Raw genomic sequence first — 16934 nt, 5'->3', positions numbered from 1 at the left:
ATTTCATTATTTAACCCTGAATTCGTAAGCCTCTCAGAATTTGACATCGAATTCGCAAGCCTTTCAATATTTAACCCTGTGCATGCGAATTGTTTTAATCCGAGGGATTCCTAGGATTTTTATTAATTTTCTATTTTCTAATATCTTTTGGCACTTTACAGGACATGGAAAATGACCTAACTACCCCTGCCTCCTTATTCCTATCCTGAAGCTGTACTCGTACGTAACTTTGGGAGAGGCTTCGTTCTTTCTCCGTCGCTCCTCGCGAGACGGAGAAGCGCCGCTCGCAGACGCCGCCGCCCAATGCCGATGGCCGCCCGCCGCCGGAGAACGCCCGCGACCGTCTGTCCGGCTTGATCTCCCCCGCTTCACAGGCCCCTCCGCCCTCCCGGCCCCGTCCGTGCGCCGCCCTTCCCTGGCCCGACGGCCTAGGGTTAGGGGCAGCCGAGCTCCCCGCCGGCAGTCTCCCTGCTAGCCCGACGCCAGCAGGTCGTCCTCCCCCTCCGTCTCCATGGCTCCTCCAGAGTAAGCGCCCGATCCTAAATCCCCCTTCTCAGTTTCTCAATTTTACAGTACTGTTGATCTTGGTGAGGGGCACAAAATTGATTTTGTGTCTCATTTATTTTTTTGTTGGTACACATGGTAGAGTCGATCGGGATGGTCCATTTAGGTTGTGTGTTCAGTTTTCTGAGTTCACTGCTAAGCTCGATGATGGTTGCTCTGTGGATGTGCCATGGAAATCTGATGAATGGGTTGTGGATTGCCGATCTTATAATTTGGAGATGCTAAAAAATGACTTGAAAGCTAGGGTCAATTGGGGAAGCAGCCAGCAGCCTGTAGTACATGAGTTTGACATGAGTGGTGGAGAAAGGAAGTTGCTGAATGACACAGATCTATTCCGTGCATTTTCTGAAAGGATGGGTGATAGTAAGCTGTTCTTGTTTGTTGATGTTGAGGACAAACCTACAGAAGTTGTAACAGAGGTAGCAGCAAGCAATGTGGGGCGTGATAATATCATTGGACCAATAGATTCAAGTAAGGAGGCATTTGTTTCTCATGCAATCGACTGGGACAGTATGGAGATTATTCCTCTTGGACAAGATCAAATTGGTGCCGCACTTCCTGTGATGGATGAAGATGCGATGTATGAGTTTGTTGGCCTCAGGGCAGAGGATGAGAGGGCTGAGCAATCTAGGATGGCGGCCACAATTAATCTTGATGATATGGACCTACAAGATACCGACATGTTGGTTCATGATCGTGTACCCGGTGAGGATTCTGCTTTATATGACAGAGAAGACCCTCCAATGGAAGCTGGAACCATATATGCTAGTATGATGAATTCAGGGCTGCAGTAAAGCAGCATGCTATAAATGGGAAATTTCAACTTGGAACTGAGAAATCTTGCAAAGATTTGTTCAGAGGGTACTGCAAAGCTGAGGGTTGTCCATGGTCTATTGTAGCAAGGTTGATGCCTGATAAAATCCAAGTCAGGGTACTAACACTTATATGCAGTATGCTAACTTAATTTATTATGCATTATTAGTCCTCATGCATGTGTGTTGCATTACTAACATATTTGTTTCTATTTCACAGATTACATTGAATAAGGAACAGCATTTTTGTCCATCTACTGCGAGACTGAAGACCAAGATGGCATCATACCATTGGGTAGCAGAGAAGGCAATCCCTATACTAATGAAGCATCCAACCATGGGTGCAAAAAAATTGCAAGAAGAGCTGGAGGACAAATATGATATCACAATTGGGTATGGTACTGTGCTTATGGGTTTTGTTATAGCTGGAGAAAAAATTCATGGGACATGGGAAGAAAGTTTTGGTTATTTGTTCAACTTCAAGGCAGAGATTGAGCTCAGGATGCCAGGAAGTATTGTGGAGATAGATGTCGTGAATAAGGAGGAAGGTGTATTTTTCCACAGATTCTTTTGTTGTTTGAAACCAAGCATTGATGGTTTCCTAAATGGTTGTCGGCCATTTTTAAGTATTGACTCCACAACTCTCAATGGTAGATGGAGTGGCCACTTACCATCAGCTACAGCACTTGATGGGCACAACCGGATGTTTCCAGTTGCATTTGGGTTTTTTGATGGTGAGAGTACTGATAATTGGACTTGGTTTATGCAGCAGCTGCAAAAGGCAATTGGGAATCCACCGCACCTAGCTATAAGTTCAGATGCTTGCAAGGGTCTAGAGAATGCAGTGAAGAATGTATACCCTTGGGCAGAGCATAGAGAATGTTTTGTCCATCTCATGAAGAATTTCAGTAAGAGGTTTCAAGGACCTGCATTTGGGAGAATGTATCCTGCAGCAAGGACTTTCCAACCAGAATACCATGAGTACTTGATGAACAAGATGTATGCTGTAAATAAAAATGTTGAGCCATGGTTGAAAGCCAATCACAAGTTGAAGTGGATGAGGAGCAAATTTTCAGAGGCAATAAAGTGTGATCATATCACTAATAATGTGGCTGAGGTTTGGAACAATTGGGTGAAGGACATCAAGGACCTTCCCATAGCTGAACTTGCTGACACTCTTAGGTCAAAGTTCATGGAGCTTTATGCAAGAAGGAGGAGAATTGGTGAGAAATTTGAAGGACATGTAATGCTGCCAATAGTTGTTCGCCAACTATATGCAATGAGTCGGCAGTTGGGTCACTTGAAAATAAAAGAAGGTGGACGGGATAAAGCAGAGGTGACAGAGGTCACAGATTCCCATAAGATCATAAGACATGTGGTTAATATTCAGAATCACACATGTACCTGTAGGGAGTGGCAAGTCTCAGGGAAACCTTGTGCACATGCTTTGCTTCTAATCACCACACATAGAAATCCTAAGATGGAAGATTACCTTGATCCATACTACTCCGTGTACCATTTTAGACTAGCATATGGTGGTGTGATCAAACCACTACCTGATAAGTCCCAATGGGTACGTGTGAATCCTGGATTCAAAGTGTTGCCACCACTCACAAAGAGGGATCCTGGAAGACAAAAGAAACTGAGAACCCCTAGCTGCCTTGAGAACAAGGGAAATAAGCCCAGAGGCAAAGGCATGTGGCAGGTGTAGTGTAAACAATGCTTAGGTCATGGCCATAGATCAACATCCCCTAAGTGCCCTCTCAATGGAACAAAGAAGAGGTAAATGTGTATGCCTTTTTCGAACTAACCTGTACTTGCTTCATATTTTGAACTAACCATTTTACATTTACAGGAAGAGTGGGGCCAAGAAAGGAAAGGCAGGTAGGCCTCTTGGTTGTAGCAAAGGTGATGCATCTCCTAGTTCATCCAAAAGGCAGAAGGTTCAAGTGCAAGAAAATTCAGGGAATAATAGTCCTGGACTTGTGGAAGTACCAGAAGGCACAAGTCAAATTAGCACTAGTCCCGGGGCTGTTACAAGAAGGTGAATTTCTATGCACTCAACATTGAGTTAGAACTTGGAATACTATTCCATTTTTTACTCTAAACATTTGTCTCATTTTTAGCCAAATGCAAATAACATTGGCTGGATTTGGAGGGACAAATCAGATTAGTACAAGCCCTAGAACAGTGACAAAAAGGTTAAATGATTCACTTTATTAAACATGTATGTGGTTATTTTAGTTCATGTACTGAACCACTCAATTTTCCTATTGTATTCAGTCAAGCTGGAGAAGGAGCAAGTAATGCTATAACCACTCCAAGGAGGAGGCTAGGTCTGAAGAAAAAACTCACTCCAAAGAAGGCAAAGAAGATCGATGTTTGAATGGCTTTTGTAATGCCCAGCCATCAGGATGATTCTTTTGTAATGCGCAGCCATCAGGATGTTTCTTTTGTCTATTTGAACTTGTGATCTTAAATTGGCTGGATGAGTTTCCTTTGTCTTTGTGAACCTGTAATCTTAAATTGGCTGGATGATTGTAGTGAACATGTACTCTTTAAATTGCTTGTATGGTTGTATTGACTTGAACCTATTTACTAAAATGTATGGATGGCTATTGTCAGTGAACCTGTACTCTTAAATTATATTAATGTTATTTTTTCTATCTTGAAATTTGATTATAATTTGTACTTTGTTTACATTGATTTTTATCAAATATATGTTACATGTGTGTAGCTGTTTTTTCTTTGACAACACATGTGTGTAGCTGTTGGGGGGTCTGTACTGACAGAGGAGTTGGGAAGGGCCTGTATGGACAGAGCACAAGCACGCACAGGCCAAGAGCCGGATCTTCTCCCAGACTTCTTTTGTGTAGAGAGAGGCATAAAGGTCTTTTCCCGTGTCCCAAACAGTACCCAAGATTTATTGAAATTAAGAAAGGAGAGGAGAAGAGAAGAATCCCTCTTACTGAAACAATTCGCGTGCGCAGGGTTAAATATTGAAAGGCTTGCGAATTTAATGTCAAATTCTAAGAGGCTTGCGAATTCAGGGTTAAATAATGAAATCCCCCCCCCCCCCCCCCCCCCCCCCCCCCCCCCCCCGGGAATTCGTACAGGGCCAACGCACCATCAAACTATGGCATGTCGCCGACTGCCACGGTGGCCTTGTCCTCCTGCGCGAGGGATTCGGCCGCGTGTCAGACCTCGTCGTCTGCGACCCGTTGTCACGCCGATACCGGGATATCCACCATCCGCCGAACCAGACATCGTGCCAAACACAGTGCCTACCAATAGGCAGGTACATGCCAAGAGTCTTTCTGCTCGACGGCGGCGGCGACGACGGCAACATCTCCATATCAAATTTCAGGGTGTTGTACTACTGCTCCACATGCTCCAATTTTACCGAAGTCTATGTCTTCTCCGCAGCTGACGGCGGAAACTGGCTCTTGGTGAGGCAGTCGACGGCAGACCACGGCGACCTCTTCGGTAGTTACACGGGGGACGTCATTGGCCGGATCGACAGATCTCTCTACAACATGGCCTCGCCGGCCGGCAGCGTCAGAGTCCTTGACAATGCCAGGCTGGTGTTCTCCGAGGTCGATCTGCCAATCCGTGTGAGGAAGTCAGGTTTAGACTATGACTACTCGACATTCGCCGTCGTCCATGGCGCCAGCCCTGAACCCACTGCCTCGCCGGCTATGGCGTCCATCGTCCACGTGCGTGGCGAGGACCTAGAGTCGTTCCGCCGCATCCCCAGCAGCGGCCAGTGGGTGCTCGAGCACAGCATCCCCCGGTTGTCAGAGGCCACACGCGGGCTGCCAGGCTACCCGGACCCGGAGCACTCTCGGTGGCAGGCGGGACGTTATCGCCGGCGACACTAGATTGGCCGTGTTGAAAGTATCCTTAGCACGTGCCAATAGGAGCTGGAGTTGGCTCATCTCCCTCCACGTGGACACGATGCAGCTGCAGGTGGTGCCTGATGTGGCCGCCTATCTCTCTCCTAATACGAAGCCGATAATCTACACGCTGCCATGGCCTCAGTTCTTGACTGCCCTACCTAGCTAGCTTGCCAATTTACAGGCTTAAGTACAACATTGATTTACTTATCTACGAATGGCACCGCGCAATATATTTTTGCTATGTTTCTATATGCAGGAATCCACAGTTTTAGTCTAAACAATAGCTGTATCATTTGAATAATTTGACTGCATAGGTGAACTTGTTTGGTCTCACTTATACAGAATCTAATGCCAACCAAGTGTTGTGTTGCATTCTGTTTATTAAGTTATGATGATGCCGACTTATTTGTGTAATGGATTGGTAATTTTAACATGATGGCGTGCATATGCCCCCCTGTTGTACACGTGCGAATGCAGACCCAGTTCATAACAATCTCATAAAGTTTATTTAGTGGCAAAAGAGGGACAAATGTGATCAAATTGTCTCATGCTTCCTTCTCCGTCCTCAAGCATTGTAATCTTAGATTTGGTCTAATAGGTCAGTTTTTTTTTAAATGGCACTGCTTGCGCCCCGACGGACGCCGGCGTCCGGAGGTCGCGTCTGCAACGCCCCCATTTCGCACGTCCACGCGGGGCCCACGCTGGCCGGACATCACCCGTCCATGCCTACGTGTTCCGCGCCGCCCGGACGTTGCCCGCGTGGGGACCGCTCGTGCCCCCTCCAGCTTCCCACGTGCATTCCATGTGCAACACCCGATCTACTTTTGAAACATCCAGATGTAACACTTGCAACATACAAAAGAAGATAGATGAAATACTTGAAACATGCGTCTAAAACACTTGCAAAAACACCTAAAAACACTTGAAACCCATTGCAAACATAGACAACATCCAGATAAAACACTTGCAACATATGTGTGAAATATATGCAACATCCAGATAAACATACTTGCAACATCATCTAAAAAAACAGATAAAACATTGGGGATAGACGCTTGCAACATACGTATACAACCATTGCAACAAATGCAACATCCCAATATACTTTTGCAACATCTGTATGAAACACTACAACATACCTCTGAAACATAAACACTTGAAACATATATATTCTTGCAACATGCATTTTCAGCGCAACATGTCCTTGCTGCTTGGGAGAATGGAGGTTGTTTAGCGTGTGGAGTTCACCGGAGGCGGCGGCGGCGGCTCCACAACACGGTGGGGAGGCAGCTGCCGCATGACTGGGAGAGGGTAGCCGCGCGCCGCGCCTGGCAGGGCCAGCAGCCGAGCGCCGCAACTATGAGTGCAACCGCGCGTCGTGCCTGGCAGGGCATGCAGCCGAGCGCTATGCCTCGAAGGCGGCAGGCTGCACCACTCCGCGCCTTGGCGGTGGATGACGCTGCGGGTGGCCATGCCCCTCGAGCGGATAGGAGCGATTGGACGAGAGGATTTAAAAAAAAAACTCCCGAGTGGATAGGATGGGGAAGTTGGGCTAGCGTCGTGGCCCACCAACGAAGCGTCTGGGCGGACGCCCGCTTCCCAGCGTTACCGAAAAAGTTTTGTTGTTTTCTGATCCAGTTTATTATAAGGGGCACACGTACCAAGATTGGCCAACCTTTTTAATATTATATAATATACAAACCTGATACAATTAGATTGTTAAATAAAAAATATCATCCAATAACAATAAATCTATAATCATATAAACATATAATATAAATAAATAAATGGTCAAAGTATAATTTGGAAGATTGTGTCATGCCTTATAAACTAGACCGGACATGTGGTTTATAGAAAATAGTGCAAACATTTTGCACAGGTTTAATTTAACGATATTTAGTATTATGGTAGTATTTTTTATAATTTTGATCAAACTTGAGAACAATGTGCCCGGTATTAATTAATTATGATCAAAGGCACCACATACAAAATAATGACTATGCAAATTTATTTTGTCGTTGTTTTTATTATAACTAGCAAATATTCTTGTGCATTGCAATTCGACTTGGCATGTACAACTGGATGACTTGCAGATCGAAAATTCAACGATCATGTTATGTGTTCCAACATCTTGAAACTAGAGTTTATACTGTGCCTCGACACACGCTGATCTAACACATTGAACATAAGAGGCTCAAAGATTAATGATTATGTCATGTGTCGCAATTGATCTTGAGATTATATTCCTATCATATCGGGTCACGCTGCTCTAACTCATACAGGCATAGAAAAGAATAAGAAAAATAATCACGAAAACAGTTTGTACCTTAATATTAGAAAAATAGCTAGTACACATGTGCGTTGTATAAACTGATGAATTCAATTAGTTTAGGACAATTTTGATTCATTCACATGTTTCGCTTTATTTATTTGTTTGTTTCTCCCTTTTCTTTTCTTTTGTTTGCATTTTTTACTTCGTTCACACCTCAACTTGTGGAATACATATGGACTCCGTGCTACTTGAGTTCGAATTAAGTTTGAAGTGATAAATCTAGTGGATCCAATCGCTATCCCATTTTAAATTTGAATCTTGATTCAATTTAGAGGGTGTGGGGCTGAACATGCTGCCAGTTTATGTATTTATTTTTGAGCACTTGCACATGCTGCCAGTTTTTTTTTTTTTTTTTTTTTGGCAGACGGCATACATGCCCGCGTGCCAGCTGGGCCGGACCTGCCGGCCCGCTGCTATCCCGTGCAGTGCAGGTTCGCATTGGAGGTTTGGAGCTCCTAGTTTCCACCGTTTGTGTTCGAATCTGAAGCTTGCAGCTAGCGTTTGATAATGGACTCATAGGCAGCAGGCGCTCTCTCTCGCCCGTTCTTTCCCCTCTCTACAGTGCTCAGAGGCGAGCAGCGCGTGATTTCTCTATCCCGGTCTGTTACTCACCAGATCTCTCGCCTCTGTCAGCGTCTCCGGCGTCGGGAGGTGAGGGATTTGGTTGAGGGCAGGTACGGTTGTCTATTACTACTAATTATATGTTATAGCTTGAGTAGTTTAGGGTTATCTTCGGCAGCATCCATGCGACACCATCCGAGGTCTTCGGTCCTCCATGGCGGTGCTGATGATGGCAGCGATGGCTCCCTCATCGCTGCAGCCCGGAGGTTAATAAGGTGCGAGCTCGTCGGATCTGGAGTTTTGGTGGGTGCTCTAGATCTCGTCGGGTTATCCTTTTGTCCGTCCCTTGTTTCTGTCGGTGCCGGCACTGTTGATGGACCCTCCGGCGGAAATCTTGGGAGGTATGTCTACTAACTTGTGGAACTGGGTTGGTTTTTAGCTCCCACTTCTTCTGGTGGTTTGCTTCCCCTTCTGGGTGTATCGTCTTCCGACGAGCCGGGTTGTTGGTAGATGAGGCGCCAGATTCCTTGTTCTCCGGCGATGTGGTGGTCGTTGGCCATCTGGCTTAGCCTAGACGTTCAACGATTTACAAAGCATGTCGGTGTTTCTGATGTGCTACACTTGGTGGCACTGAAAACCTCTCATGTTCCTTCGTCGGGAAGGTGGTCGGCTTCAAGGCTCCTGCTCAGACCTTCGGCGACGAGGACGACCGGGAGAATCTTGCAACGACTTGGACGTATTTTTCCTTTATTTCAAGGTTGTCTTTGTAAGATTTGGGATGTAAACTATCATAAATATATGTGAAATATAAACCCGGTTTCTCAAAAAAAAAAGTAAACGTGATAAAAAGGTGATTTTTTTTTGCGTAAAATAAAAGTGATTAACAAAAGTAATACAGATGGGATAAGTCGAAAAAGAAAAATAGGGAAGAAATGTTAGATCTTTGAATATGATATTATAGGTATTATAATAACATCTAAATAAGGAAAAGAAAATCAGTTAAAAGAACAGCGCCATTGCCTTATTGATGTCCGCACCAAATGACAGTGGAGCCTACTGTCCTTCCTAGAGTCCCATGTCGGTTAAATTTTCTTTAGTTTGACTAACTTTATAGAAAAGAGTGACTAACTTTATAGAGGAGAGTAATTTTCTTAAGTTTGACTAACTTTTTATAGAAAAGATCTATAATGTAAAATGTGCACATTATAAAAATATATTCTATGGTATATCTAATGATACTTTTGACTTAAGATAACTCTAAAAGTCTATTTATTCAGGGACAGAGGGAGTACATGCATGTTGGTAGTGCATCTATGCAAAGTGGAAATTTTAGAGGATAATTGATATTTGTGGGGATAATTTGCATAGTGGGATAAAGATGTGATCAAAGATAAGTCATGGATGAATGACTATAGTGTGAAGTTATGATCCGACGCTCTAAGGTACCGTTTGGTTGGTAAAAACAACTTACCACGCTATAGAATAGTCATGTCAGAGGTTTTTTAAGCAATCTGATTCAGTACCACAGCTATGTTATGCCGCACTTTCATAGTATCATGTCCTAGAAATCATTCTCTTACCAGATTCTACCATAAATTTGGCTTTGATTTTGCTCGTCACACATTTGTCGCATCCATAATTTGCCTAAATGTTCGTCATGATAAACTTCAGCACCAACCAAATATATACACCCTAAAATTGTCACGTAACGTGGCCTCCTGATAAGAGATCTTTATATAGCAACATAATGACTTTAGTGGCCGCAATTTTTATATTGTTACTACCTTAAGTATATATTATAAAAATATATTCAATGATATATCTAGCATTTTATTTTATTTTGGAGCAGAACGAATATAACTGAGATAGGATAAAGAAAATTCAGTTAAAAGAATAGCGCCTTTACCTTACTGCTGCCCGCCGAATGACAGTGGACCCCACTGTCAGAGCATACCTTCGAGCCCCTTCCAGAACCTTCCCCGCCGGCCCAACCCAAGTGCCCAACACTCCTCCGGCGCGAGCGGACCATCCACTTCGCACTGACCAAGCGGACCCGCCCAGACCGGGCCCACACGTCATAGAGACTCATCCGACCAGACCCCCGTGCTCCCCAGCAGCACGCGCCGTCACCGCACCACTCCACCGTTCCGTCTTCCAAGCCTCCAACTCCCAAGTATAAACCCCGCGGCCCCAAACCCTAGCCGCCCGATGCTCTTCGTCCCGCGCCAAGTCGCACTCGCCGCCTCCTCCTCACAGCCCCGCGCCGCCGCCGCCGCATCCACCATGGCCAAGGAGGAGCCCAAGAAGGAGAAGAAGAGCAAGAGAAAGGCGGCAGCGGCAGCGGCAGCGGCAGCGGCTGCCAATGGAGCCGCCGCCGCCGCCGCCCCCGGCGCGAGGGCCGCGGTGGTCGCCTCCGTCGCCGCCTTCCTCGAGTCCGCCGGGCTCCCGCGCACCCTCGCCGCCCTCCAGTCCGAGGCCGGCCTCGAGGTAACTGCGGTCGTCACCCTCTCCCCTGTACTGTGCGTTTGTGGTGTTACGTTTTTGGTGCGCTGTCGCTGAGGCGCCGGATTGGGGAATTTCTGGTCCCAGGCCGGAGCCTGGGGGTCGTCGCAGGTGAACTTGAGGAGCTGGTTGCCAAATTCCTGGAGTCGAGGTACTAAATCGAATTAGCATTTACCTTTGTCACATTGCTTCAATTGGTGAATGGTGTGTGCTGTTAGTGCAATATGATCGTTTCCTGAAGCAAATTTGGTTGTGGAACAGCAATTCAACTCTGGCGGCTGACGTCCTGGGAAGCAATGAGCAAGGTAGGATCTTTGTTTGTTCAAATTGGTGTTGTTTGCCTTTGATTGACACCTTTGTTTACTTTGGATTCATGCTGACCTGAATTTTCTAGTGCAGATAAGGAAAATGGTGATATAGCAGGAGAAGTTAGCAAGAAAAAGAAGAGAAGTGGCGCAGAAGCTGATGAGCCCGAGAGCAAGGCGAGTGAGCCTTCAGCTGAGGAAAAGCTGAGTGAAAATACGGGCGATGAGGCCAAGGAGAAGAAACAAAAGAAGAAGAAGGACAAGACTGACCCTTCAGCTGCGAATGCTGCTAGCGGTGAAGCAACTGAAACAGTGAAGAACGATGACCGGAAGCTTGATGTGGACGGTGAGGCCAAAGAGAAGAAACAGAAGAAGAAGGACAAGGGTGACCCTTCAGCTGCGGATGCTGTTAGCGGTGAGGCAACTGAAACAGTGAAGAACGATGATCAGAAGCTTGATGTGGACGGTGAGGCCAAAGATAAGAAACAGAAGAAGAAGAAGAAGGACAAGGGTGACACTTCAGCTGCAGATGCTGGTAGCGGTGAAGCAACTGAAATAGTGAAAAACGATGATCAGAAGCTTGATGGCAAGAAGAAGAAAAACAAGAAGCAGGGGAAAGATGATGATGTCGAAGCTAGGCTGGAAAAGGCAGAATTAGCAATAATTAACAAGTTTGAGGCAGCAGAAAAGGTCAATGGAGATGGCAATGAATCAAGAGAGGAAGAACCAAAAAGTCAGAATGATGGTGCTGATGACAGCAGTGGTGCTGTGGAAAAGAAAAAGAAGAAGAAGAAAGATAAATCAGTTGTCGAGACTTCAGAGAAGACTGATACAAGAAGTGCACCTGCTGAGGCTGTTGGTGCCAAGGGAAACAATGGCGTTGTAGAAACAGCGAAGGATGATAATGAGAAAAAGGCAAAAAGGAAGCGGAAGAAGTCTAACCCTGAAGAAAATGTTGAGGTTGAAGGTAAAGAGGCTGCAGGGGAAGATCCAGTCCCAAAACAAGATGATGTGAACAAGAGTGGAATGGATGTTGATGAAGATCATCAAGGAAAGTCGTCAAATGAAAATGCAGTTGCTGGCAAAAAACGGAAACTAGAAGAAGTTGAAGGAAGCATTGCCCCTGTGACTCCGAAAGAAGATAGCACAGCTAACCAAAGTCTAAGCAATGGCTTTGCTGAGGATAAAACAAACGAAGATAGCAACATAAAACCAAGTAAAAGGCAGAAAAAATCATCTGAAGTATGCAGCTTTCTTTCTCTTTAACGATTGGTCCATATGGCTTTTTTGTTCGCACTTCGTTTCCTGTAGTTTAGTCACCTTAGGAGGTGTTATACATAATTCTTAGATCTTGTTTATACATGATGCTTCATTTGCTACCAGCTTCCTTAGCAACTTGCTTATGCATTATGGTTCAGAAATACCCCCATAATAACTGATTACCGGTCTGTTGTGATGTCCACTAGTGTGAATTAACCTTTGAGGATGTTTAGAAATTCATTACTTTGCTATACCTAATACATTAGATCCACTGACATTCTAATTTGCATGTCATTACTTTGTATAATAGAGATTATGCAGGTAATCCGACCAGTGATGCTGTTGCTGATCTTTATGCTTGGTAGTGCTCATGATAATGATCTTATTAGGTCCATTGGCTCTTGGATGGACTTCCTCTGTCCCAAATTTAATTATAAGACGTTTTGGCGTTTCTAGATTCGTAGCTTTTATTATGTATCTAGACATAACATTTATCTAGGTGCGAAGCAAAAGCTATTAATCTAGGAAAGCCAAAACGTCTTATAATTTGGAACGGAGGGAGTAGATTTTTCGTGATTAATCTTGTAACAAAAGCAGCAGCAGCAGCCTTTTCTGTTCTGAGCAGTTGAAATAGGCATCATTTGTCTGACCGATGTCATCAAAATTGTGATAAATTTCCTATTTGTTCATCTACTGCAGCCTAAGAGTGTGACTCCTTTTCAACGGATTAAGGTGGATAGTGTCACATTTGCAGATGAAAGGCTTCAGGATAACTCATACTGGGCTAAGGTGCTTTACTGCTTTGTTGATCATGGATGCATATGGTGAAAGATTTTAGCATTTATCAAGCTTAACCTTTTTATGGCCTATCTGTGTTACCTCTCTTTCAGGGCGGTGCAGACACTGGTTACGGCGCAAAGGCACAGGAGATCCTTGGCCAAGTCAAGGGAAGGTCGGTACTTCTTACTGTTATCAGAAGATTTCTTTCATGAAGAACAATAAGACACTGAGGACGTCTAATAAGCAATTATACCAACAGAGTGGTAAATAATGTCAGCAGTTTATGATCGTGCACAAGCCTAAGACCAGGTCACAACACTTCCATGCTGCAGGGGGTTTAGGCACGAGAAGACCAAGAAGAAGCGTGGTACCTACAGGGGCGGGCAAATCGACCTGCAAACCCACTCGATCAAGTTCGAGAAGTCAGATGACGAGTGATTGCTGAACCTGAGCTTCCTAAAGATGGAAGCCTACAACATTAGCAGTTCACCAATTTATATAGCCATTATTACCTGATCAGTCCTGGTACGAAGAAGTGAGGCGACAGAAGGAAGGTGCTACGTGGTACAGCGGGATGAAGATTGTCGCAATGTGCCAATTTTGTTAGCAATGAAGGACCTGCAAAATCATTGAAATTTTGTTTGCTGGGCTCGCTGATGTACCGATTTTGCTACTGCTTATGCGACGTAAAGTTGCGACTATATGCCTATTATGAGTTTGCCCGTGCAATCGATTTTGTAATCCTTTTGAAATGACTGCCTTCGAGCTGGTAATCTGGCTACATGAGCTGCTGTTAGTACAGGGTGTGTATTGCTGCTGGAAGTGCAGCAGCTGGGACTTTGAGCAGAGGCCAGAAGGTGCCGTCGTGTTCATGTGCATGCTTGCCTGATCGCTGCAGCTGTTGTTTTGTACAGTAACCTGCCTAAAAAAAAAGGCTTCCGAACAGGCCCGCAGCTCTTAGTTGGGCCCTGGGCCGCAGCTGATCTGTATCAGCAATTTCCACAGGTAGACCGCATTAGTCCATTCGAGGACACTACCGGCCCATTCCACCACACAAAGGGTGAAACCGTGGAAGGCTATCATCAGGCCAGTCCCAACCATGAACTAGCTGGTAGTTTCCATATTTGTCACGTCAACTAGAAACTGGTTAAAAAAACCATAGTCCACAGTGCAGAAATTTCTCTCTGCATCCTCACCAGCGACATGCTCAGATGCGAAATCGTTTTCTCGCTTCCTTGGTTGCCGTGCCTCACTGGAATGGAAACCAGTAATGACACCTACGATTTGGCCTATTCGCTGGTTGGTTTCTGAGCTGGTTTAGGCTGGCTGGTGCTGGTTTATTGTGAGAGAAAAACACTGTTGGCTGGCTGGTTTGGGCTGGCTGAAACCAACGAGCGAACGAGAAGAGAGAAAAAGCTAGCTCTTATTAAGAGGTAGACTTATACACACATTTTAAGATCATGTGAATATCATGTGGATCTAATCATACTATGAACCATTGCTAAGAGCTAACACTAATAAAGAGTTTGACTTTAAGCTAATAACTGACTTGTAACCATGGCCTAAGTCAAGACATGAAGCACAAACTTGCGGTACATACATGAAGTACTAAATGTAGACGAAATCAAAAACTAATTGCACAGTTTGGTTGTACCTTGCGAGACGAACGTTTTGAGTCTAATTAGTCAACAGTTGGACAATTATTACCAAATACAAACGAAATACTACAATGTCGCTACAGGAATTTTGCCACTCCAAAGTTTGGGAACTAAACGTGACCTTGCTGCTGCACGCACTCTCGCCATGCCTGCCTGCCTGGTGCAGTGGCGCTGCTGGTTCACTCGTGAGTGATGAAACAAACAAACGCCTTCCATGGACGATGGACTGTACGCACACGAAGATTGCTGTTACTTTTCACTTTTTCCAGACTCAGCGATACGTTCCGATGGGGGCAGATAGAGCTTCGCTCTTGCTTTATCTGTTGCCCGTTGGAGGGAAACGAAGGCAGGCAGGCAGGCACGGTTGCAGCGAGAAAACGGAGCATGCTCGTGCCTTTGTGCCCAGCTTGACTGAGCGATCGATCGAGTGCTGTGCGACGTGGGAAGCTCGTGATGATTGCCGAGCTAGCGTGACGGGCCAACCAAGGCCTGGCCGGCGTCACATTTTCAGGCCTGCCTAGTAGTGTCATGGTCCGTGAGCGTCGTCGAGTTCCTGACGATCAGAGGGGCTAGCTTTGTGCTTTGGTCCGGCCTCCCAACAACAAGCATGTGCCATGCATGCTTTCCCTCTCATCTGATGCTACAGTGACGGATACAAACATACTAGTACACCGTCCGTGTGTGTACTAGGCTTGTTGTTGTTGGTCCTCAACAAAGTCACTGCAATCATTCCAGGTTCCAACTCTGTACCGCTTCGTGCGGTAGCTGCTACCACTACCACACCACCACTGCATGTCCTGAACTTTGTTGCGTCTTCCTCAGCTACTGCTGGCCACTCAAACCTGGCCAAAAAAGAAAAAGAAAAAGAAAAGAAAAGAAAAGAAAAAGACTGTTTGCATTCCAACGTTCAAAAGGGTCAAATCTGTATCGGCCTTGATCCTGTTGCAGTGCTTCTGCGTGCTGCCACCAATGACCAACCCACATCATGTTTGCTGCTCTCTGCTGCAATGCAATCCTGCAGGCAGCAGCTACCACTGCATGCGGCTAGATTGAGTGGGGTTTCCAATAAGGGCGTGTTTAGTTCCGAAAATTTTTGGCTTTTGGCTACTGTAGCACTTTCGTTGTTATTTGGCAAAAATTGTCCAATTATGGACTATTTAGGCTTAAAAGATTCGTCTCGCAATTTCTCGATGAACTGTGCAATTGGTTTTTTTTTTCGTCTACATTTAATACTCCATGCATGTGCCGCAAGATTCGATGTGACAGGGAATCTTGAAAATTTTTGGTTTTTGGGTTGGAACTAAACGGGGCCTAACATGTGTGGTACAGTCCTACAGCGAGAGGTGCTGGTAGGAGTACTTCACTTTTGCAGGTCTTCCTGATGACCTCTTGCATTGCATGGATGGATTGCAACTTCTTGGCCTGTTTAGTTCCACCAAAACTCCCAACTTTGACACTATGCAAAAAGAAGATTCCCCGTCACATCAAATTTGCGGTACATGTATGGAGTACTAAATGTTGACGAAATCAAAAACTAATTGCACAGTTTGGTTGTACTTTGCGAGACGAACGTTTTGAGCCTAATTAGTCAACGATCGGACAATTATTACCAAATAAAAACAAAACGCTACAGTGTAGCTACAGTGCTGAAAATTTTGCCGGCGCCGATTCAGGAGACGAACTAAACGCGGCCTTGCAAGCAAGCCAAAGATAGAACAACAGTGGCGTCGCTGATGCAGTGATGCTGCGCCAAAAGTCATGATCACATCTACTAGCACCGTTCCATTTTGTTATTATTCCTAGCATAGAAAGCACAAGCGCGCCTCTTGTACATGTATTAGGACATGGCAGCTTTGGAATGATCATACTACTATGGAGGTGTTTGGTTCCTGCCTCCTAAAATTTAGTCTCTATCATATCGACTAGAGTAAACATGTCTAACACTATTTGAAGTATTAAACAGAGACTAATTATACAGATTGAGACTAATCTGTGAGACGAATCTATTAAGCCTAATTAGTCTATGATTTGATAATATAATGCTACAGTACATGTGTTAATGATGGATTAATTAGGCTTAATAGATTCGTCTTACGAATTAGTCACGACTTCTATAATTAGTTTTATTATTAATATTCGAACAGCCAACGTAACAATAGATATGATATCCGATGTGACACTTACTGGACTTTAGTCCTTGATCTAAACACTCTCTACGTAGCATCCTTAAAAGCATCGCAATAGCATCCTAAGATCTAGGA

The 16934-nt window shown here is 44.9% G+C and overlaps 2 pseudogenes; both read left to right on the top strand.

Moving 5' to 3' along the window:
* The first annotated feature begins 1350 nt into the window (after positions 1-1350).
* Positions 1351-3995, top strand: LOC136505367 (uncharacterized; annotated as a pseudogene).
* Positions 3996-10325: 6330 nt separating this feature from the next.
* On the top strand, positions 10326-13811 carry LOC136504808 (suppressor protein SRP40-like; annotated as a pseudogene).
* The last annotated feature ends 3123 nt before the right edge of the window (positions 13812-16934 follow it).

Source organism: Miscanthus floridulus, chromosome 14 (genome assembly GCF_019320115.1).
Source record: "Miscanthus floridulus cultivar M001 chromosome 14, ASM1932011v1, whole genome shotgun sequence".
Taxonomy (NCBI): domain Eukaryota; kingdom Viridiplantae; phylum Streptophyta; class Magnoliopsida; order Poales; family Poaceae; genus Miscanthus; species Miscanthus floridulus.
Note: the sequence above shows the minus strand (reverse complement) of the source record. Positions and strands in the feature narration are given on the sequence as shown.